We start from the raw sequence: 25633 nt of genomic DNA on the forward strand, positions 1-25633 counted from the left end.
AACATGAAAAATTATTGCAGTTGGGTTTTTTGAGACTCCAGGATTAGTAAATATTACTCCTAACACCTTTGCTCAATTCTAGCTGGTAATACCTCCAGCGCTGAACCTTCCACTGGTTCCTTTCAGCTGTTACCAGGAGGAGCTCTACACCAGAATTAAAGTCAGGTTTCTCTGTAGACATTTGAATAGCAGAAGTTACAGGTAGAGCAAATACAAATTCAAAATAAGCTGAACTTACTTACTTGCTTAGCTCCTCTACCCTAAAAACGCATCACGAAGACCAGAGACAGGAACACCGTGTAAACAAAGACATCTAATTTTCCAAGTGATTTCTCAAATTACAGATGCAGAGCAAAGCTAAACAATAGTAACCTAGTGCTCCACTGAGTCACCCTACTGCTGTCTTCCTTTCCTTTAAAATCAGTAACAGTAGTCCTTCAGGCTGATTTTCAGTGTATTTTTAATTGCCTAGCTAGTCTCTAGGACCCTGCCATCCTCCATCCATTCCTAAGTACTTAGTAGAGCACTGGAATTCTAGATGTCAATAGAGACACAAGTCTCGGCTCATTATTTCAACTTTGTCATGCTATGCTCATATCACTTTTATCCTGTACTTTGTTTCTGTTAATTTGAGAGAGAAGGATAGCTTTCACTACAGCTTCAACTTTATCTTGCTACATTGTGTGCAATTTTTTTTGTTGTTGTTGTAATCGCATGTATCAGAAAATGGCAAGACTAGCAATTTGTAATGAAAATTTCATGGTTTCCAGATTCCTTGGGTGGCAAAAAAATCTAAAAACTGGAAAACTGTTTACAAGTTCCAGACTACTAAACACCTTTGCAAAACACCCATGATGGCCTGCTGACCTAAGACAGAAGAATCCTTAAGAGGATTATTGTCTTCCTTTTGATAAGATTCTTACCAGATCACAATTTTTTTCTACATGACACAAGAAGCTTTTGCCCTGTAATGATCATTAAATATAACAACACAAACACATCACAGCAATCTTACAGTTACCTTCCACTCTAACTGCAGTTACAAGGTAGTTCAGGATTTGCATTGGGATTTATTTGATGCATTAAGTACATAATGAAATAATGATAAAATTACACAGCTATATATGCTTCCTCTACACGTGCAAAAAATTATACCTTGCTCAGTAAGTGCTCTGAAACTGCCATGGGTCCAAATAAAATATGCAATATTCATATTGCTCAAACTACAGAGTTGCTCTATGAAATTTATTCAGAAACACTTAGATGCTTGCATAGGAAACCCAAAACATAACTCTCATCCACATGGGCTCAGAACAAGTGCCAGGATTGCTGCACTGCTTGATACTGACCCACTAATTTATCCCAGAAGTCAAAGGAGTACTTCATTCTCCAGAGAAAGAAGTAATTACATGAGAGCTACTCTACATGTGCAATCCCCTAAAAGCTCAGGCTTATATTTAAAAATATTTACATTTATTAACGTAAATAATATACATACATATAAAATACAGATTTCTATAACCCTATTTATACGTTTAGAAGAGTTTAATTGAACCCTGAAAACATAACTTCCATTCCCTTCTCATTTGGTAGTATAAATTTAGTCAAGAACATATTCTACTGTATGCTAATTTACCACAATAGCCTCCCAACATTTTCCAGTAACACACCAGGCAATCCGACCGTCCATCAGGTTTTTGCTCTCTCACTCTCTCTATAGAGGGAGCAATGTGTGCAATGGAGGAAGAATTTTATGGAACCACACACGTGTAAGATGCTATGTTTGTGTAAGAAAAAGACAAGATTTAATAAACGTATCCCAAACTTATGATGGAAGGTGTGGAAACAAACTGGGAGTTCATTTTACATTCCCCAAACAGAACCCTCTGAAGCTCAACTTCTTACATGTTTCCTCTTCACTGCACAAGCTCCAACATGACAGAAGAATAAAATTATTGGGTTTGGCCTTCATTATTCATTTAGTTTTCTAAAGACTAGTTTCAGCCCACCGAGATCCTCTGAGATCAGAATCAACACCTCAAGCTGGATTCAGTGTTATGCCTAAAAGAAGCTGGGGTTGCAGGGGGAGATGCATCTGCAGCGGCACGTCCCTCAGGAACACCAGCCACGGCACTCGGTGCTCATCTGTTTCCTGAGCACAAGAACGTAACCCCCCGACATCCCGGCTGAGCCACGAGAAAGCACAGGAAGATCTGAAGGTACATCCTCATCTACGCACTGGGATAACATCTGCTTGCCAACTTAGAAACCAGAAAGCATTACTCAAAAGTTGCTACGTGAGGACTCTGCATCCACCAGCTATCCACATGGTTTATTTGTCAAGAAAGGAGGTTACCACATCATTCCCTCTGTCAAGGTATTTTCCTTGCATAAGGCCTTCAAGTGCTTAGGCTCTACCAGCTGCCCTGAGATACAGTCATCTCTAAGGCTCAGACTATGTTATTCAATACCTTATGACAGTAACTCAATTTAGTCAAGCGGTTGGTTAGTTAAGGGAACGCCCGTTCTCATATCACCAAGCCTAGCAGATCTGTCTAAATGACAGAAAATAAACAAACAAATCTACTTTATTTTATTTTGCTTTTGCAATTACTGTGGAGCTCTCCCACCTTCCCTGGTGCGCAGAAATATCTCCCCTTTCTAGACCATTTCTCCAGCAACCTTTTGATCTTCAGATTATTCAGGATCTGGAACAATTCACCAATAGAGAGGAAAAGCATGACATTTATATAATATTCCCCTATAACCTGTCAAGTTAGTCTGTGTTATGCTGGACATTTTATGTTACCTCATAGAATCCTAGAATTATCATTACATATATCTATGTAAAAATACCAGCTATTCCTTTAAAAATAGGATCTTCTCCATCACAGAATGGCACAGCTCAGTTTTAAAACAATCATTCACCTTGAAAGTCCACTGCTCCGTTATACCCAAATCAAGTATTTTTGCTAAAACTTGGAAATCTGACTGACACAGAGTATTAGGCCACTTTTCTATCTTTTGAACCGCAACATTTTTTTGTTGCTGGAATCATAAACGTGGTAGACGTTATCTCTCCAACACAAGGTTCTAGAGAGCAAAGACCTCCTTTCTGAATATTTGTAACTGTCTAACGAACAACCCTTATCACAGCCTTGCATTACCATAATGTGCATGGATGTTTTTTCCTATCATCTTTACCTCTGACCTCTTCCAAAAACACTAAATAAAAAAAATAGTTTTCTTTTGGCAGAATATATTTACCTGCATGCATGCATATCAATCATAGGGGAATTTGTCCCTCAGAAATGCCATCTGCTACTGGACAGACAAATTCATCTGATGATCACTGAGCCTTGGCATCTGAAGTGAATTTCTCTAGAGATTACTTAGTCCCTCTGCAATACAACTATCAGTCTACAACAGTATATTGCCTTTAAAAATAAACATTTGACCCATTACAAATAAAGAGTTTTGTATTACATTCTTAAGATTCATAAACAAGTTTGAGAAAACTGAAAACTACAGACAAGGTTATGTCATGCAACTAATGTAACCAAAGGTACCACTCTGCTGCACACCAAGTCACTTGGCAAAATTTTGTTAGTTTAGACTGTTACAAATATTAACCAGACATAACAGTTTAGGCATTAAATTTAATTAAAACCTTTCCTCTGTGGTTACCAAACAATAATCTTCACCATCAACTGCTACTCTCTCTACTTCTTCCAAACTACTCATTAGTTAAGGTGCTTCTCTATTCAAGATGATAAGCTGAAATTAGATTACCAACAATATTTATCTTCAGCTGTACTGTGGTTGCAAACTTCATCTTCAGTTGGCATCCTGGCCACCTGAAGTCAATGGGAGCGTTATGCTGGTTCATTAGAATTGCAATTACACCTTTGCTCTAATTGGCAGAAAGCTCATTGCTTACTAATCAAGAAAAGGAAGAGCAATCTCATCAGTTATGTATTCCACAGAAGAATAATGGAGAAAAACTCAGCAGGAAAGGTGTGTATCTGCAGGTTTATACATACAGAGGTAAGTCTGACACCTCCTCTTCAAAAGCGAGGTGATCCAAACACACTACTGGTGAATTAGCATAACTTTTAAAAGCCATTTTTATAGAGTCTTTGCAGGTGCAGGTCACTGATCAAGAAAGCACGTATAGTACAGCAAACATGCTTTGTATCTGACCATATGAATGCACAGATCGTACATCCTCTAGCTTGCCTGCACTTGTTAGGAAGTAACAGGCTCACTACTAGACCACTAGTAAGAGCTCTTAACTTACACACATCCTTTGTGTATTTAAAGATAGGACTTCAGGTGCATCCTTTCTTGCCTTCTTTATTTTTCGTGATATATCAAATTCACTAATACATTATTAAATGACAAGTAGAGCATGCTATAGTATAATCAGTATATTAAGTAATTACCTCCATTGGACTGAAGTTTATCATTAAGAGAAGGCAGACAGCATTCTACATTCTCTTTACATTCAGGCTATATCAGCGGGCACATATACAGATGGCCCTTTCCCAATCCAATAGTGCTGTCAAAGTAGGTCAATGAAGAACAAAAGAGTTTTAAACTATACTAATCCAGTGGCTTCAGCATCCTACAGAAATGACGGAGAAGGACTGTCAAAACTGTTGTGGTCACAGGACAAAGTTATAACTGTAAAGGTTAGAAAGCAAAATACAATGCCATGCCATCAAGTTCTCCTCCCCGCACCTTGCATATTACTCAATTATTTGGTCTCAGGGACTCTGGCCATAGTCAATTAATCGCCTTCAAGCAAATCTACTGAAGCAGCACTCCTGTGCGCCTTACTCCTTCCTCTGACAGAGACATTAAAGTATCAATCCTCAACATGAGACCTAACAATCTAGCGAGCTTTACACCCACTCCTGGTTCCTGTCATTTTCAGAGGATGTTACAGCTCGTTTCATTTTAGTATCAATGCTACCATTATCTCTCTTGTCAGAAGAGAGCGAAGGACCCAGCTCAGGCATTCCTTCAGCAGCAGAGGCCCTTCAGTTTGAGAGTGCAATTTGGTATTACTTCTTGACGTTTCTCTGCACTGCTCCTACCTTTGCCTGTTCATGGAGTTTCTCGCTATCATGTCTGTAATACTCCTTTCTGAAGCATGCCTCTTGCTTCTCTCAGTCTGCAGCTGAAGACCTTCTCCAGAACAGCCCCCAGCTTCTCCAAATGCCATCTATTTTTACCTAGGCGCTGCCGTCTCATTCCGGATGCTGCTAATTGGCCCCCTTAGTCACAACTGGAAAAGTAACCTAGTTGAGTAACTCTTTCTGAGCTGCTGCATTGAGGAATCTCTATGCCTCACGCTTGCATTAATTCAAATGAGGAAGCTTCCAGTAAATTTGTTCCCCTGTAAGATGAAGCCCAGAGTTTTATATCAATTAACCAGACTTTAGCCTCTAAGACTCTATAACAACTTCATTCACACACTTTTTTTAAAGTAAAACGCACATGCATTTTTAATACATGAGAGTTTTATGCATTTAAAGTTCTAAATCCTGTAAGGAAGCACGATGTAAAATAGGAGATAACTGTAGTACTAGAGATCAACTGTACTCTACCTATTCCTCAGTCTTTTTTTTTTTTTTTTCCACATATGACCTAGACCAAACTGTAAACTTGCAAGGATCTACTAAAAAAACAAAAAAAGACAGAAACACCATGTAAAGTTAGATTTTTAAAGAGTGAAACAAGTGATGACAATACACACATATAATTGACCCATTCTGAAACAGGTGTTTCTCCACAGACTTTTTTATATACATGACATAAAACAGCTGGCTTCACAGCTACAAAATGATGTTTCAGACAACTCAAGGAGACCTGATTGCCTTCTAATTACTTTGCTAGTGAAAAGTTCAATTGAAGCATCTTGGAATTTCCACCCAACTACTCTGCTTCTGCACAGTTACCAAACAAATTGGCATGAACAGGGAAAACAGATCACGAGGCAGACTAGTTAGGCAGCTTTTTCTAGGAAAACACTGGGAAAAGTAAATAACTAAATAATCTAAATTCATTCTAAATTACTTTTCAACCATTGTAATATTTTCTTATTCTACTAGAAAGGCAGATTTAAACGCTGAGTATTTAAAAGCCATCACTTCAGAAATATAGAACATAAATGAGAAAATTACCATTTTATTAAGCGAACTTGACTCATTTTTACTAATGAAGACCGCAATTATTTAATACTAATATAATGAATCCCTTCTAGAAATTCTGAGGTTACCACAGACAAACATAGCATGCTTTTTTGACAACATGATTGCAACTATCAGATGTCCTGAACATCATCTGTAAAAACTAAAAGCAGAGCTTTTCGACAGATTAGTAATCCTGGATTCAGTTAAATACTGGCAGGATTAATACTATTTCCTAGGACGAAAGAAAGATCCTGTTCCACCCCATAAAGACTGCATAGGCTGCCAAGAGTAAAGGGAAGGGCCTTCAGCTGTGGATAATTAAGAAACAGCCATTTAAAAAAATGGGATGTTTTGGAGAACACAGTATCCGGTAAAACAGTGGGGTACTTTTTCCATGTGGACCCAAGAGAACTTGAAATCATTTATTCTGCAAACGAGAAACTGAATGCATCTATGATGGTTTGTTTTGCTTAGAAAGAAACTTCTCTTCACTTGAAATGAAGGCAAAAAAGATCTGCTTCAAATGTGATTCTGCCAAAGAGAATGAACACGTACAGCAGACTGCAAAATCCTCGCCCTGCAAACCATCACAACCATTAGCCCTGCACATCCCTACTTCCCACTCTCACATTAGTTTTGTCTGGTTTGGCTGAGGTTAATTTTGTTTTTAAAGAAAGAGTTCTGGATGGCTGTGTACAACTTTGGTCCAGACCGAGGACACAAGTAATACAGCAAGATCTCAAGTTAATTATATTATAGAAAAGGTATGCACGTCTATTTGGGTTCAAATGTATGATACCTCAAAACCAATGAGGAATCCTTGCTTCCTATGACAGCTTGTGAGGGACAGTCAGTGCCTTGAGGGAGCAGTGAGCAGAGGGAGAACAGGCCTCCAGAGGACAAGCTGAGCCCATCACAGCAGCACCAAGCGATACCAGTCCTAGAACCCAGCTCCAGAGCATCCCTCGAGCATCCCTCAAGCATCCCTCTCACTCTTTCTCCAACTCCCAAACCTCACGTGGAAAAATGTAGGTGTGTTTCTAGCTGTGGACATAACTATGTTGGGACAGGACATGGTTATTCCCAGTTCCATACTCACATTCTCCCTGGGATGTTCATGCATAGCCACAGTAGTTTTTGCACAGACCAAGGCCTGACGGCTATTGATCATTTTACAGAAGGCTCCTCTCCTCCGATCTCTGAGGTAGATGTGGCAGGCAGGTGAGTCAGCCACAGAGCTACAATGATCTGTTACAAGCCTAGAGACTCACGGGATCTCTGGTGGTACTGAGCTCCAGTCAGCCCAAGTGCCCTGGGCTGGGCTCAGCCGCAGGAGACGACACCACTGACCTTCCATGGCATGCACGATTTCCATACCCAGCACGATTCCCTCCTGGCTTGGACTTGGAAGTCCCTACTGCCCACGGGGCTTTTCTGCCATTTCAGTGTCATCTCCTGCACTCAACCAGGCCTACCAGAGATGGATGAGCTCTCCTAGGTTGTTTGTCCTCACTGCAGAGCAGCCCAGTTTGTCTTCTCTCACTGCACACCTGGACACACAAGTTTCCTTGGCCTAATGTGAGGTTTTGATCAGGACACAGCAAGGCAAAGGAAACAAAAAAAAGGCTGCTTGCGCAATGAAAAGGAAAATGGCAGGTTCTTCTGCTTTGGGCACTACTCTTCCCACTACAAGATAATCCTTCCTTGAGGCATTGGCATCACCTTAGGGCACTCACGGTGCAAATATTTACCCCCAGTCCTCCCTTCAATAGCTCACATCACCTAAAAAAATATCAAATTATTCCAAAATTCAACCAGCTTGTAGACAGATGCAAATTTATGCATCAGTATTTTTGATTAAACAACTTGTAAGGCAAACAAAATTGTATCATTGTACAATAGCATGCTTCACCTGTTCAGGAATAAAATTTTATTACCATTTCTCCACATCCTCACTATCTCCAAGTAACAGCATACTACGTAATCCTTGAACTTTCTTCTTCCAAAGTTACGAAGTGCTCAGAGATTAGAAAGTTGGGGGCAAGTGGTTTAGATACTAGAGTAAGCTCAGATACCACAAACAGCTTGCCTGCAGTAGCACTTCCCTCCTCTCACTTGCAGAGGAAATCAGCTCAAGCAGAGCCCTCTCCGTTGCTCTGTACCTGGCTGGGTTTTAGGGAGCTCTAATTCCCCCCCCAACCACACTGCACCTGATACAGCCCAGCTCCTCTGATACAGATATAACAGGTCTGTCCGGTTCCTCTCTGCTTCCTCATTCTGTCACTGAGCAACAACTTCCCTCGGTTTTCCCCCTTCCTTGATCATCCTGCCTTTTCTTGTCACTACTTAGCAAGCTGCCGTTAACCCTTCACTTTTGGGTAGGTCTAAGATAACAATCATAGGTTATTTTCTTAATCTAAGTAATGAACTCATTGAAATCTGTAGGAAGAATTTTAGAACTATTTGAAAATGTTCAGGTAAAAAAAATAAAACAAAATCTGATTACTAGAATGTCTGAATTATTATAATTGAAACTCCTAACATTTTCTGAATGTCCAAGGAGTGGAATGCACAGGCTAACAGGAGGTGTACAAAATTCCCACTGGACTGGTACTTTGAAATCAAGCTTCTTTTTTCTTATGCCTAATAAGCAATGCTGGGGTCCTTTCTTAAACCAAACAGAAACACAGTATTTTTTTCCTATGGAAATATTTAAGAATAGATGACTGGTACAAAAGCTTCTGGATTTGTAACTTTCACATAAAAACTTGGAAACCTGGAATTCTAACTTGTTTTAAAAAAGTCAATTTTACCTTTATTCTGCACATAATTCTCTACCTCCCAGCTGGAGGAGAACCAGCTCAGGCCCTGGCATGTTCAATGACAAATTCAAAACTTGTCTTAACTTCAACAAAAAGATGTGCAAAAAATAAAATACACTGCAATCTCTCTTTTGAACTAAAATACAAATACAGTCCCTCTTAACATCCTTCAACACAGATCAGCCCTTATCTTACTGTTACCACATTAACACAAGCCAGAGTAACACAGACATTAACACACGCCTCCCTTTACGTGCCTACGGTTCAAATACTGAACCTGATTCAGCAATCCTGAAATCCTTAATCAAGCAAAGTGTTAATATAATCAAATTAGACTTGTTTCTGAGTAACACAATAACTGGTCTTAACTCTGAAATGCAGGAAAAACCAACAGCGTGGAGATTGATCCTACACCTCTTCAGATTTTAGGGCTCTCAAAGTTAAAAGAATTCTGAATATAGGATCAAGTTATAAGTTGATCTAATTTCTACCAACTGTCTCATAAAGCTCATCATACATCTGTAAATACAAGTCAAATAAAAGTATCATTTTAAAAAAATAATGATCAGTTTTCCTCTGAGTCCACTGCTTTGCTACAGCATGCATAGACAGAATATTTTTAAATTATACCTGTCAATGAAAGTTTACAGCTGCTAAAGAAAGCCGTCTCAAGTTACAAACCAAAAAGCATCCTACTCAAAACTTAGAACATAAACCATAAACAACTAGAAAAAGCAAACAAATAACAAAAAATCCACCGAAAAAGCCCCAATACCGTATCCTTTGATTATATATGAAAATTTCACAAGTAGTCACTCAAAATAGTATCTCGTGAAATCCATCTTTTAAGTATATAAGAAACTATATAAAAAATAAAAATTCTTATTTTTTTCAGACCTCTCCAACTTGAGGAACCTTACCTTCATTACATCCACAAGATGAGTATAGCTTCTTTCCATCAATGTAGCACTCTAAAGAACATCCCTCCTTTTAACCCGAGAGCTTACTGAAGGCATGCTTAAAAGTCCAACGCTAGCCTATAGTCTAATTCACTTGTCTAACGAGTGAATTATATTCATAACTGGATGGTGATTAACACTAAACAACCCAACACTCACACAAACAGCACAGCAAATCATTCTTTTCAGCCTGCCAATCGCTGAGGTCAAAACATTCATGCTTTTAAGTCAAATTACAATCAACTTCCTCCCCACCCATTCTATTATTTGTTATTCATGCATTGACAAGAGCATGGAAACCACTTCACAAAAAATCATGGGTATCTTGGAAGAACCTACACTACTTAAAGATGAAACACCATTTAAAAACCAAGAGAAGGAAAAGGCTTCTTGAATTTTAAAAGACAAGCACAAACAAAAAAAACCCCAATCAAACAAAACCCAACCAAACTTATTTTCCCCTTTCATTTGTTTTAGATACTTGCTTTTATCATCTCATCATTTTATCCGTTACAGTGCCCCCCCAACTACAACCACCTTCAAAAGTTATCCAAAGATAGCAACACTTTGAATTAGCGATCCACAAGATTCAGTGATAGTCTGTGAGAAAATGTTAGGTTTAGATTTTAAAATTGTAGTTGTTAACAAAAAAAAAAGGCAAAACAAAGAAAAATACTATTTTATTTCCATTCAAATTCATGCTATAGCCTCTCTTTATCTTTCTAATCTATGTTAATGTCCAGGAAATTGTTTGCTTATAAATGAAGTATTTTCTAATAAAATGTTAGCAACCTCCTTGAAATACTACTTTTGACAGCAGCAACGGCATACAAGACAATGTTCCTAAAGACTCGTAAGAGCTTAAGTTTTTCATGGCGGAAACTCCAAGTAATACTGCTGACACACATTTCTGAACCCAGGAGCGCCCTCGGTTTCTGCTTACCCACCCTGGATCTTTAAAGCAGCCGTGACGTAGGTGCAACAGCCATCGTCCGGTGCGGAAGGCAGCTCCCAGGCTGTTTACTGTCTCAACTTCACTCCAGTTGTCGTGGATAAACACACGCTGTCCAGTCCTTTCATTATCTGCATAATGCCAGCCTCTTTGATTACTGGACTGTAATACCAGTGCCCGAGTGAGCTTTCATTCCTGAATTATGGCCACACAAAACAGGACCGGGGGAGTGCCAAACAAGATGATTAAGCAGTAAAATATGACAAGGCATGAATTATACTATTAATATTCCTATCTATCATTAGCCACAGAAACAAGGGTTTTGTGCAGCCAATAGCAACCACGTGTAAAGAAAGTTCTTCCACTTTGACACGCTTTCAAAATAAAAGCAACTATTTATTTTGAGTAATTTTATTCTTCGATTGCTTTGACACTGAACTGTATTTCAGTATTTTACAAATTACTTCCTTTTTCAAACTCTACCTTGAAACAACGTTGGGGGAACTCTTTTAAAAAGGCAGGCTCAAATTACAACCCTTTATTTGCAGAGAATGAAAGCATAATCATTTTTCAACAAGATATGCTGAAGAGCTTTCATTTCAGCAATTCACTGCCTGTATTGAAATATGTATCAAATCTCCACAAATTTTGGATTCATCAGCATATTGTTTTTCATTTCCCCAAATTCATTTAAAAAAATAAATCAAAAAGTGAGTTTTAAGGAGTTTGTATAAAATAGCCATGAAACCTCCTCTTTTTTTTTTTTTTTTGTTAAATCACATCATCAGCATCTCTGAGGTTTCACTCCTTTTTGTACAGGCAGCCATTCCCTTCTACCTTCAATGATCTGCTTGACTATTTTGAAGACATTTGTTTGGAAATGGGAAGGGAAACTACTAAGAAAAGTTAGTGTAAGGACATGCAACACATCACAGTAAACTACTGTATGTTGCACTACAAAATTAGTGGAAAAAAGGTAACAGAAGTCCACACAGAGTAACTTTTTGGCTCTGTAAAATACCACTTCACAGTATTGGGAGAAGTTGTTCAGCATTTTGACCCAAGGAAGGGAATACCAAGCAAACATACAAAGCATTTGCCACTGAACTGTTTTCAGTTGACAATGAAGATCACAAATGTGCGTAGTACCAGCACTCTTCCCAGCAGTAAAGAAAGAGAGGAGAAAGGCCATGTAGCAATAGCTGCGCTACGGGCAGGCAGAAGGAAGTGAGAAAATAGAAGAGCTTAAGGAGGATCGCAGTTTAAAATTGTTTTAAATCTACAGCCCTACTTGAAGCTGGTGAGGCTTGCTAAAAAGTGCTAATGAGAAGAAACAGATCTGGTGAAGCAAAAAAAAAAAAAAAGAACTTTGGATTTCTGTTAAAAAAACCCAAAAACTAAAAACACAGCACACTACTCTTAGGAAGAAAAAAATAATTGTGCATAATGGAAATGATAAATTATTATAATGAATTTAAAAACAGAATAATTAATGTTAAAGTTTTATCACTTTTAAAAAAAATATCTGATTGAGAAGGAAAGGACTTCACGCTCAAGATGAACCAATGAAGCGACAGTGCTCCAGTCTGGATCATACCTGAACTTCACGAGGCTGCATCATTACCTTTAATTGAGACTTTTAAAAATGTTTGTGACAGTCTGTGATTTTCGAAAAGAAAAACAAAATGAATTCAATCAGATTTGTTTCTGTTAAAATAAGATTAGAGCAATCTTTCAGTTACTTAGCTGTAATAAAAGCAGTGAATCTTAAAGAGTTTGTATAGTGTTGTATTTAATTTTTATCTCGTTTTTCTCAAACCAAACAAGAATAACATTTTCAAAGACTGTCATTTTTATGCTGTATTACTCACAAGACATCAATTTAAAAGAACACTGAGAAATAAAAAGATTCAGATTAAAATCATCCATTAATTTTCAATGCCCAATTTGAGATATCCTGATTTTTCTGAATGTTTACATAGCGCTGTGTAGTATTCAGGACTAGTTCCCACCAAGTTCACTTGCATTTTGAGTCATCATCCATTCTGTAAATCATGACCGGTGTCTCAGGCTGAGCAGCAAAAAGAGCAAGCAGTTCTGAGCAACTAGCAGAGCATCACCCAAGATACACAGAGCAGAAAACAACAGTGTCTAATTTCTCCAAGGAAATATCCAACTCATCTAACTCAAGAAAGCCTCACTTTTCTTTCCAAATCCCTTACTGCCTTTCCTTCAAAGCTTCTGAAATGGCTGGGGTCTTACAGCTGCAGATTTAGAAAAATACAAGCTGGAAGGGGCTACCACAGCAGATGATCTAACAGGCCCTAAGATTTCCTAATGGAGCAACCCTCCATGAATTAAGTCTGGTAACTTGTTTTCAACTAAAATATAACTTTTCTAACAGTCGTGACTCTTCATTTGGAAGCGCACAAACAGAGGATCTAACATCACTTCAAATAGTTCCTGCCAGCACATATTTTTCCTCATCATTAGAAACGCGTGCCTAACTTCTGGCTTTATAGCCAACAATGCTAATTCTTCTTGTATTTGACCAGTATTTTCTCCCCATAAAAAAACTATGGCCATATCTGCTCTCAAGCTTTTTGATAAACTATTCAAACAGATTTTTTGTTTGTTTTAAATTGCATTGCATAAGACATTTTCTCTGCATCTTCGATCATTTAATGGGTTTACATCTCTCTTTCTCCTATAGCTTCTTCAAGCTCTCTAGAACTACCTCAAAGGAGGTTGTAGTGAGGTGGGTGTTGGTCTCTTCTCCCAAGTAACCAGTGAAAGGACAAGAGGAAATGGTCTCAAGTTGCATCAGGGGAAGTTTAGATTAGATATCAGGAAAAATTTCTTCATCAAAAGAGTGGTCAGGCATCGGAATAGGCTGTCCAGAGAGGTGGTGGAGTCACCATTCCCGGAGGTGTTCAAAAAACGTGTAGATGTGGCACTTCGGGACATGGTTTAGTAGACATGGTGGTGTGGGTCGACAGTTGGACTTGATGATCTTAGAGGTCTTTTCCAACCTTAAGATTCTACGATTCAAGTATGCCAAGGCCCAGACCCCGTGATGCATCTTACCAGTGCCACCAACAGAAGTAACACCGATCCCTCTGTCACACCTAAGAGGAAACAAATCATCCTCATTTGCTCTGTGAGGATGACACATGCACACTCTGGTTAATAACAGAGGCTAAAATGCCTGATCATTCTTAATTATGATAACCTTATCTAGCTGTTACACACAAAATAATCTTTCACTGTCTCAGAACTCTGCCAAATTTGGGCTGGTATTCATGGCCAAAGCAAAAGGCTGATCCGGGGCACAAAAACCAGTAGAGAAGTTCTAAAGCAACCATTTCACATAGGCAAAAGTGCACTCTTTCAGAACGAGTTTTTTAGAAATTCTACAAGAAAAATTGGAAATTTATGAAACTGTGTGTACAGAAATTTTAGCCATGTTACTGTATAGTGTAGTAACAAACAAAATAGTAAGCAAACAAGAACATATTTAAGAAAACTGAAAAGCCCTTTCTATCAGAAGCAGAACTAGTAGCTGAGATAGATCAACACAGACTCTGTGAAAAAAGCCTTGCTATATTTTTGCCTCACTTTTAAAGAGAAAAGTATGTTTTTCTTTCAAATATTTTGCAGAAATCTCTTAGGTTTTAGTTAAATTTGGCTACAATTAAACGATCATTTCTGAAATAATTACGCCATAGAAAACTGCATTTACCATTTAGATTCAATCAAGAGATTCTTGTTCACTTGAATATTATTTTGTGGCTCTGTGTGAAGAGGTATGGGTGGGACATGCTGAAAAGGTTGGGGTTTTCCCCCCAGTTTCTACAGCAACTGCTAGAAGCTTTAGGCACACAAAATTAAAACTATTCCAAAAGTACAGAACATTTATCACCTCTTTTGACTTTTTTCCAGGTTAAGTATCAAATGTGTTCTACTGGAAACGCTTATACCCACACGTGTGCAAATCTCAGCTTCTGAAGCATAAATATCTCCATTGATTTTAACTATTTAATGACCCAGCACAGAGATCCTGTAATCAACTCTCCCCATGGAACAGGTCATAAAGGGAACCGCACTCAGAAATTAATTACAAGTTCATACTCCCTGCTGAAGTTAACTACCCCCGTCCTGAGCAATGGCTTCCTTAAGCCTTTTCTCTACCTTTAGGCATGCAGCGCAACAGCTTCGCACAACTTTTTTATCTACCCTCTCCACCCGCCAAAAGAAAAAACAAACCAGAAATACTGGGGTAGCTCATTTCGTACATCCCACACAACATCTCAGGTCAGATATGATATGGCTAAAGAGGGTTTAAACTCTGCTTGGCAACAAGGTGAGAAACCAGGCAGGACAGGTCCCAGGACTACCCAAGCTGCAGAGGAGGCCAGTGCAAGGATGAAGAAGGTGCAGATGAAGGAAGCTTCTTCTCTCAAGCCATACACACAGCTCTGCATGCACCCAGTAGAAATTCAGGCCCAGTCCCACCACCTCGCTTCTGGCCTCCTTATGGCGCTCTCAACAGTTTGTAGCGCAAAACAAATCCTTTAGGTAATTTTTCACAGTGTTACAGCTTAGAAAAACCTTAATAGCAGCAGATACACTGAGCTTTCTGAAAACTTCAGAAGACAACACTCCACAGCTTTCAGCTTAACTTACATAATCAGAAACAGTATTACTCCCTTTAAAAAGGAAAGCCAAAATGTTGCATAAACTGACATAATTAACCAAAAAATTGTAAGACAGGTGGGAAGAGAAAGAAGGGCTTGGGTTGGATTTTTTTCCCCTCACATCAACACTAGCAAAATATTTGTGGCTGAATTAATTTATTTTTTTTTTTACATTCAACACAAACAGCAAATTACATCCAGACAATAAGTACATTTTTAAACCAAAACTCCTCTGTCATATTTTTCCCAGCAATTCTTCCAGTCATTAAATGTTTTTTAGGCAAACGTACTAAGCAGCTGCTTAATATTTTCAAGTAGTTTTGGTCCAGGTAGCATCTGCCAACCTCTTAGCTACATTTAGTATCCTCCCACAGTTGAAGCCTAACAGACTCCTCTATTGAGACTTAAATCAGCAGCCTCTTTGTCTCCATGCAACTGCTCTTTTACTGAAAATGGTGTGGCAGCACAGAAAGCACAATATGAATTTAAACACTGAAGCTGGTAGAAAACTTCTTGTTGCCTAAAAGGAAAAAAATGCAAATTCCCACTTATTTCCTCACTGGAAAACATAAAATGCAGGCCCTCCCTCCAGCCACGTAGGTGCTATCACCGTAGCACGTGCAGGTGTAAAACAGATATTTCAGTGTTCAGATTCACTTGCTGCCCTGATAGCCAGTTCCCATCCCTTCCAAGGAATGGATTAGATTCAGTCATTTTTAAGGGCAAGTAGCAAACAAGCACCATGCTCCTTTACACTGTATCTTTTTGTTCTATAAAGGAAATCCCTATTCATGTAAACAAGCTTCCCTGCAATTTACATCTCCTTGCAGGATTCACAGAAGTTATACAAATGTAGAATGCTGAAACTCCACATTAATTCTGTTTAGCATTATAAGAATGTGGGTTTTTCAGTGTTATGCACATTCCTAATCATTTGTAAGAACAACAAACATTAGGACTGATGCACCAGGTTTACTTAACATTGCTGATATTCATCTTCTTCTAAAATATGGAAACAGGAATGTTTATATTTAACACCAACTACTTTAAAATATATTAGTATTGGTGGTGTTTGAACCCAAGTTTGCTATGTAGCATGGCTTCATTAACAAAAATTCATGCTGTGCAAGATTGCCATTTAACATGTTCACTATCCCCACCCCCCAAACCCAAAGCCTGGTAAAATCAGATTATTTGTCACTAAGTGAAATGAGAAATCCATCCTCCCCTGACAAATGGTACCTAATACCTTGGTAATAGACAAACACAGAAATCTGACCTTTGACAACTTGTTTTATTTACCTTTCTTCAATTGCTATCAGTTACCAAAACATATGAAAGCAACAGTAACTCTTGGGGGAAAAAAATTCAACTGTATTTGCATCTAACATTTCAATACTCACCTAATAAAATACTCTACCTGAAATGTACACACAAAAATAGTAGTTTTAAATAAAGTCTGTTTGGGGTTAATTAAAAAAAAAAAATCTTTGAAATTTTGATAGCTGATTGTTGATGACTGCTCTTCCTTTATTCTCCTACTTGAAAATGTATAGTTTATCAAATCCATCAAAATAGACACCCCCAACAGCACCAATAATTTTGTTGAAAGGTCACATTTTGCCTATTAATAATACATGTAGGCTACAGGCAATTTTTTCTAAAGTTTTTCTCCTCCATTATTCTAACGAAGCAATCACAACAGAAGCTCTCTGTGCAACCCTTAACAAAACCAGCACAGTACATTGTCAAAGGCACTACTAACCAATACCAGGACACACTCATTCTTCCAAGAACAGACTTACAAACACAAGTGTGCAGGCACACACATCCCCCTCCTTGAACCCACAGCTAAATTTGTTCCAGGTTAATGCAGCCATTCAATCTCGAGTGGTTAACACTAAGAAATGTGCACTCTGGCTTCTACCTTAGTCATGCATAGAAAGGTAAGCATTTTTAAGTTCAATTCGACTTCACACAATAGCCATAAACAATCAAAAAAAAATAAATCTATTCCTTTCCCTTAACATCGTAGGAGATGTTTAAGATTAACCAGGTGGTAAATTCCTTCGTAATTTTATCATGCTTACAGATATGAAATACTGTAAAACTTCTTTGTTACTTATTATTTGTTCATTCTGCAGGAATGAAAATATGAGTAAGTACTATTTAATTTTCTTAATGAGTTATTTCTTCTATCCGGTATTTGTCAAAATCTATCAATACTGACCTCAGAAATGGAGTTAATCTTCCCAAACTTTATACCCTTAAATTCTATCTATCACCCTATATTCTCCCCTATTCCAAAGATGTAGTTCTGTAAGAGATAAAGTGATTAAAGACATATTGAGGATTATAGATTATGCAGTTAGAACAAACACAGGCAAGTATTTCAAATAGCTGACCCTACAGAAAGGAATCACATTCTGTTCTCAAGATGATATACAAAAATAGAAAGCACATTCCACTAGGAAAATATTTACTTAATAATTTATCATTTAAGAACTACTACTGTAGAAAGTAAAGTATAAAGACAGCATATTGAAACCAATGTGAAGATATATAAGCAATTATTATAATACAGCTTCAATTTCGATTGTGATTGGATTTACCAAGTTTATTCTATGCCAGCATGAATCACACTTTGTTTTCCCTGAAAGTCCTATGTTTAAAACTGATTCAAATTTTTTTTTTTGATAGGAGAGGCTGAGACACACAGTACTGCCGAAAAGTCTAGAAATAAAAGGATAAAAATCTCAAAGTATCCAACTGGAAAGAAATGCCAGTGAGATACAAGAATCAATTTAGTCCAGACATTAATAACTTCCTTAATGATCTATATGATTAAAATAGCATACAGATAACATCTTCTGAGGATATTAAATAGGGAACTTTGAGTAGCAGCAAAGTCAGAAATAATACAAAGGAACCTAAGCAAATTCCTTACATGGCCAGAAAATAAAGTGAAATTCATTTTGGAAAAAACACCAACCAATACATCTGGGAAAAACAATCCCAAATATAGATACTCAATATGGACAAGAAACCTGGGAAACAACAATGCAGAAAAACTGCATTAACCACAAATGCAGCATGAGCTCAAAAGAGGGGGAGGCACTGTCTACCTAGCCACTGAGTCTAGGAATGGGGGTAAGGCTGAATTACTTCCCTTTCACCCATTTGACTCCTCTCCCGAAATGAAGCACATGCAGATGGGCACTCTATTCAACTATCTTTGCTGCAGCTCTGCACACAAGATAGGTCCTGTTGCTCAAAACATTTAAAAGTACATGGACAAAAATATTACCAAGTACTGAATGCTTTATGTAAAAAGACCAACTGTAATGAAAAATTTCTGCTTTATTATTGTATATGATATACTGTTGTAGAGCTTTCCCTTATATCTGAAATATCAGAAGTTTTTAATCCAGAAGTATAATACTTATACAAAACCAAATAAACATGAAAATATGTTCATTTGCAAACCATTTGCTTTTTATTGACCATGAAGTTTTGGCACATTTCACCACAACTGAAATAACTTTGAAGATGTTGGCTCTCAAATGAATTTTTGCTGCGATGCAACGCCTGTTCATGCTAGGATCAACTCTGCAAAACAAGGGGAGACCAACGATGCACTCATGTCAAATGAGGTCACCTCAGAATCTATTCTGAAGGTCAATCCTCCTCTCTGCAAAATCCTTGATTAAGAAAGTTTCTGCAACAGGAATGACTGTTCCTTGCCAAGCAGGAAATAAAAGAAACTTGCTTAGAGATAATTCAAAACTTGCTTCTAGCCATTTCTGTTTCTAGATATTATGGCATTCTTTCATTAGGAGAATATCCTGAAAAATTCAAGAAAAATACTTTTACATTGCTAGTATCAATTAGAATCTCTCCAATTCCCTTACACTCTCTCAGAACCAGCCCAGAAGCATATGCAGAAATGCTAAGAATGACTTGTGTTTTGTGGGGGTTATTTTTGCTTTTGTGGAAGGGCTGCTTTGGGGTGGGGATGTTCCCCTCAAGTGTGTTAGCTGGAAGAATCTGTCCCACTTGAGATTTAGAGATACCTGAACAAAACCTTAAACTTGGCCCTTCTTGCCCAAGCAGCAAGGTGCTCCAAATGCTGTTTGTTGATCGTGTGCATTAGTTTAGGGACAACAGGACACTGAAAGAACAGGAAGAGGAACAGACATCCTGGGAAATTCAACACATTTCTGCTGCCTTTGGAATTTCCTACTATTAGGAGGAGACAAAATATTGAGATCACTGAGTCTGTAGTTGTCTTTTTCTTAAAAGACTGCATCTTTTTTATTTATTATTTGGGGCATTTATTTGTTTTTACTGAAATTAAGGAAGAGTGAGAAATTTCACTCCGTGACCTGAAATTTCACAGTTAATGGAAGGATGGGGTAAACGTAACCTCAAGCATTTTGTTCCTTTCTCCTCTCTTGCCAGTACTCCTTTTGACTCATCACAATAAAGTGTCTAGAATTTTTCCAGGAGCCTTTTCACTGCTTAGCTCATGCCTAACCCACAGTATAGATCCCATTTGCTCCTTTCTTAACACTAAGGTATTCACTGCAGTTCTTTTTATTTGTGGCTAGCGAGATTTAATCTGGCAGCTCAGGTGATATTCTAAAGTAGTTTACAGCAACGAACGCTTTTTTTTTTTTTTTTTGCTTTGAGTTTATGGCATCCAAAATATAGGCTAACAACCACCTTGATATGCTGTCTCTTCCTCTACATCTACATTTCTGCTCCCCCACCTTTACCACCCAACATACCCCAAGACAATTGCACTGCTTTTCCAAGAGCCAAACCCAGGTGCCAGAACATTAGCCACAATCTCAATCACTTAAAACAGACAATTCTGGAGCTACCTAATCTTCTCAGAAGGATTAATAACCACTTCTCTCCACCATCCTTTCTAGTCCTAAAAAGAGAAACTAGAGTGGCTTTTAATCTTGAAAAAAATACCTGTTAAGTCTAGGTTTTGCCAAAAGCAGATACAGATTTCTACTAAAATCCTCTATTAGAGGCAAATCACAGCCGGGGCTGGTTTTTTCTCTCTCTTTGCCTTGCCTTTTCACCCTTTTTGCACTTTTTAAAGATGAGTAGAAATTTCAACCACCGCACTTTCTTAGCATTGGTGGGGAAGGAGGTTTCATTTCTTCTAATAATAAGCAAGAGGAGGAAAAAAGAAAATAAAAATAAAAATCAAGAGAATGCATAGAGAAAGGACAAGGAAAATTATTGCATGAATAACAGAAAGGGAAGACTGCCTTGCAGTGAGGTCTGATTACTGCAACAGAGGCAGGATGGGGCTGGCATGCTCTTCACAGGGTGGATCTCCATCCTGACAGGTCTAGTCTTGTCTCCAGAAGTGCAGACAAATCACCGCTGTAACACACTGATGGAGCTTAAGAAGATGAACAATTTTTTTTCTTTATAAATATAGATAATTTTATTATATTGAGATTTTCAATAACCTCTGCAACCCACTGCACCTGGAGTGCTTGTTTTTACATGTATGAGTGAGTTTTATCACCCTCTTGTGGAAAAGTAAGTGAATTGTATCCGTCAGAGGCTATAGGAAGTAGAAAGTAGGAGTAAGAAAGGCAGTGATAAAGAACAAGCAAAGAAGAAGAAAGGAGAAGTATAGGCTGGGTGGAATAAAGGGACAGTGAAGGAGGACCAAGATGACTAGTAACACAGTACCACCTCAACTTCTTCAAAAAGCTATCCCAAAAATGTTATTTAAGAACACCAAAGACAACAAGCTGCCAAATTTATTCTCCCTTAGTAACACCGGCGATATGCAACAAATAACTTCTGTTCTCTACAGTGATTCAAGTACTGTCTCAGCTGTAATCACCATCTTTTGCACCTTTGTTTCCACATACAGGGGAAAATACATTCTCTATAAAGACACAAGGTTAACTGTTCAAAACTTGTCAGAAAACACTCACACATAAATTTTCTTATTTAAAACCAGTCTGTATATAACATCTGTGCCCTGCTGTTGGAATGTGAAAACGGAGAGCACATGAGCTGAACTTGCAAAGAAAATTAATGGAAGTTTATCATTCACATTACATCCTACTGGGTAACATAAAAGAAAAATCAGAATATTTAATTCCTCTCAAATCTGGAATCATCCTTTCCTCAGTTTCTGACTTGCAGTAGTCTTCCTTTACAACATAATCCATATGTTGACAATGACAATATATTCAAAACCTTGAAAGCAACAAATCCACTGCCACCTGTGTTTTAAAATTAGACAATCCAAATTTGGTACAAGCATACACAAAAAAGCCAAGAAGTCACGATAATACCTAATTAAACTCATGATACTGCAAAGAGGCACAGAAATCCCCAACAACAAAAGGCCAGCTCAGATCAGGTAGATATCACAAGCATGGTGAAAAAGTAAGAGATTTCACACAATGTACCCCTAAAATTTCCTGAAAATCTTCCAGGAATCCCATAGAAAGCTATAGACCATATCCAACACAAACCACATTTCTTCTTAATGACACTTTTTTCTGATGCTCCTCAAAGAGAGTTAGAAACCCATTAAAAATAACAACTCTAATGACAGATCTTCTTAACCTTATGATAAAAGAATACCTAAAGAAACGCTTCCCTCCTGTTACACAAACTGCATTTATACCTAGCCACTATTCACTATGAAAAGCACAAAATGGATAACTATGCAAGTTACATTTACTTCATTGTTTTAATCAAAATCTGACAGTAAATTACTTCTCCAGAAAACATACAATTTCAGTTTAACCTGATTCTTCATGAAGGTATCTGATTTTTCTGAATAAAAATTACTGTATCTCAGTACTTAACCACTATCTCCAACTGAGGGGTCAAGTCCTAAAATTAATACTTTTACCAGTAGGTACACAGTTATCTGCATTTATTCATCATCCCTGAGATACCACTGATGATTTACTTTCGCTTCTGCAAAATACCCATCAAGTAAGGAAGACTAAGTCTGGAACTGAAGTTTTGCAACAGATACATCTTTTTAAATTCATAAAAATCTTCGAAAAAGAAAGTCATTATGCACAAACTTTTATAATCAGAATAACAAACTGTTTGCCTCCACCTCTCTCATAACTTGGTCAGTTCTGAAGTCCAACATTAAGTTACTAGTACAAGCTCTTCGGATCAGGGACCACAAGAAGCTACTGTTACACAAGAGCTAGCAATGATGTTCAACAGACTTTAAAGCAATCTGCTATTCTATTTTTTCTTTTAGGAAGCTACCCAGAAAGGGTCCCTTTCACCTTCTCGCCTTCTGCCAATTTAACCAGGTACATCGACTCTGTTATATTTTGTTCCTTCTCTGCCCCAGACTCTTGAAGGTGCTAGCGGAAGGACTGTGCACTTTACATGCAATGAAAATACCACAGTTAAGAACCTGTCATACAGATTGGAAGGGAAAAAATAGTGGTAAAAATTAATAAAGGGCATAAATGCAAAATAATTATCTTTTTAGTTAAAATGTATTAATAAAAACATCATAAAATGTTAAAAGTGTTTTAAAATAAAATTATATTACATACTTTGTTTTCAAGCAATCCAGCTTAATATAAGAGAGTTAATATCAGATATACTGTGACTTGAAAAAGCAACAATCTACACGAGACTGAAAAAATACACTGTTATATTAAACAAATCTAAGTATACATACATTTTTAAAATTATATGCATGTCACTATCGATTGGAAAAACCTACTGGTGAAAAACCTTCCATTACTATAAATCATTATTACTCCTGATCAAAACTGATTCCCCTACAGCTTGAGTTCACGACTTTGTTCAAAAGAGACAATTTTTTCAATCAAGTGCAACAACTAAGGGCACAAAAGTATTTTACTCTGGTTCTTTGGACAGCTCCCTTATCTTTTGAAAATGCTTGATGAAGAACCTCAGACTGTAACTGCAGCAATTTTTCTGACTTTTTTTTTTTTTTTAAGCAGAAAACCACACGTACAGAAGCTACCAACACTATGTAAAAGTTCACCACAATTTCATTTCTGCTGAATTAACTGTTTGAGAGGACACAGGATCAAGCACATCACTAAAAATATGAAGGTTTAAAAAAAATCAAAAGGGGAAGGTGAAATGTTTTTAACAATCTGGTTTACACTGTGGCCCTACAGACACTTGCCTCAGCACAGATGAGAGGCAGTACACTGTGGTGTATGCTTGGGAATTTCTCGAAGAAGCTTGGCCACCAGAAAAAAACCTCATGTAACTGCACCCGCCACAAAGACTGACACTTAGAACCAGCTAGGTTTCAAACTAAGATAAAGGCCTGCAATATCCTTCTGAAAGATGACTCTGGTATTTTTTCTAACATTTTCCTTAACCTTTTAGGAAGTAACATGTGCTCATTTGCTGATATTTCTGAATTAGACAGTTACCAAGATTACATGGCCCCACCACTAATTCATAAATGCCCAATCCTACCAAAACTCACTGAACTCAGCGAGTCCTCTCGTCTGTTACTTCTAAAGATTTTTGCCTGATTGAGCCAAAGAAACAGTAATAACTTGAATGAAAAAAATGTAGGTGAAAGGAAGTTACCCTGAATCTAAAAATAGTTTTCTGTCCTCCTCCCACTCCCCAGAAAGCATAAATGAAAGTGCTCTTTTCTCAGGAAGGCAGTAGCTTACAACGGCTGAATGCGGAGGGACTGCTGCCTTACCGTAAAGCTTTACCAATGAAAGACGTAGTATCCCATTCTAAGTACTGAATTTTAAAAACAGAACAGAAAATTAAATAAGCTCAAAACCTAAACTTTATATATGACATTAAATACATATATAATTTATCTTTTATACACAGATGTATATTATACGCATTTAATATGTGCAAACACAGATTTTATAAATACACACATAATTCCAGAGATACGGAAAATGTACCTTTCACAACAATAAAGCTCCATATCATAACCAATTATAAAGGCAGCACTATATTTCAACAATCATGTATACTATATAGAAATAATTGCATGGCTAAACCAGAACTTGTATTTGTCAAAGGTACTTTGGGAAAGGAATATAAAGGAGGTACTTATTACAGAAACAGGAGTTTCTATTACAGAGCTGTAGGGTCACACTTGGACACAGAAAATTGTAATATTATTACAGAAATAAATAATACTGGGAAACATATTATAGAGACATACTGTACAAATACAGACTGAAACCAGAAGTTTCTGATGATGGTAAAGTCTAAACGTTCCTGCAGAAAATTATCAAGATTTTGTATTTCTGTACTCTTCACAAGATTGAATCTATTTTACACAGTGATTGAAAGTTACTTCACTTTAAAAATAAATAAAATAAAAATAATTTTAAAAAATTTAAAAGGAATAGAAAAGGTGGAAATGATCAACACTTAACGTTTCCAGAAGGTAGACTGAGAAATTGCAGAAGTAAACCTGAAAGCTTCAGGTTAAAAAGTAAAGCAAAACAAACCACTCCCAACAAACAAAAAACACCACCACAGCTACAGGAAAATTAACAGTCCTAAAGACTTAGAAATAAATAAAGAGAACTGAATGGAAACATTAGAAGATCAGGGCTAAGCTGACAGAACTTCTCACCAACTGCATTTCAGTAATACACCGTTAAGATAAGGAGATATTCTTTTACTGTGATCTTAACTTCAAGTTAGCATTTCTACACATGCCCATTCCCTAGAAATGTACCTCTACAAAACTACATTCCAAATGTGGGAGACAGTAACAAGCAGAGAAAAATTCAAGAAGACAATGTAATTAGTATATTGCCCTTTCTAAACACTATCAAACAAATATTTTTTAGAAACATCCAGAAACCTTTAAGATTATTGGAAAAAATTATTATATGACCACCAGATGTTGCAAAAATTAAAAAGAAAGTCTATATTCAAAAAACAACTGCCAAGAGAACAAGTGAAGACATTAGTTACATATGACAAGAACCCC

At 37.4% G+C, this 25633-nt stretch overlaps 1 protein-coding gene across 4 annotated transcripts in view; it reads right to left on the bottom strand.

Annotated features, from left to right (window-relative positions):
- Window positions 1-25633, bottom strand: part of PPP2R5E (protein phosphatase 2 regulatory subunit B'epsilon) — a 75296-nt gene that overhangs the window by 40584 nt on the left and 9079 nt on the right. Inside the window, exon 1 of one of the 4 annotated variants that reach the window (XM_075753357.1) lies at window positions 10929-11083. The exons of the other annotated variants lie outside the window; for them this stretch is intronic. The gene's annotated coding sequence lies outside the window, so the exon portion shown is untranslated. Of the gene's footprint in view, window positions 1-10928; window positions 11084-25633 lie in introns of those variants that run through there. 4 annotated transcript variants of the gene reach the window in all.

The sequence above is a fragment of the Balearica regulorum genome, chromosome 5 (assembly GCF_011004875.1).
Source record: "Balearica regulorum gibbericeps isolate bBalReg1 chromosome 5, bBalReg1.pri, whole genome shotgun sequence".
Classification (NCBI taxonomy): Eukaryota; Metazoa; Chordata; class Aves; order Gruiformes; family Gruidae; genus Balearica; species Balearica regulorum.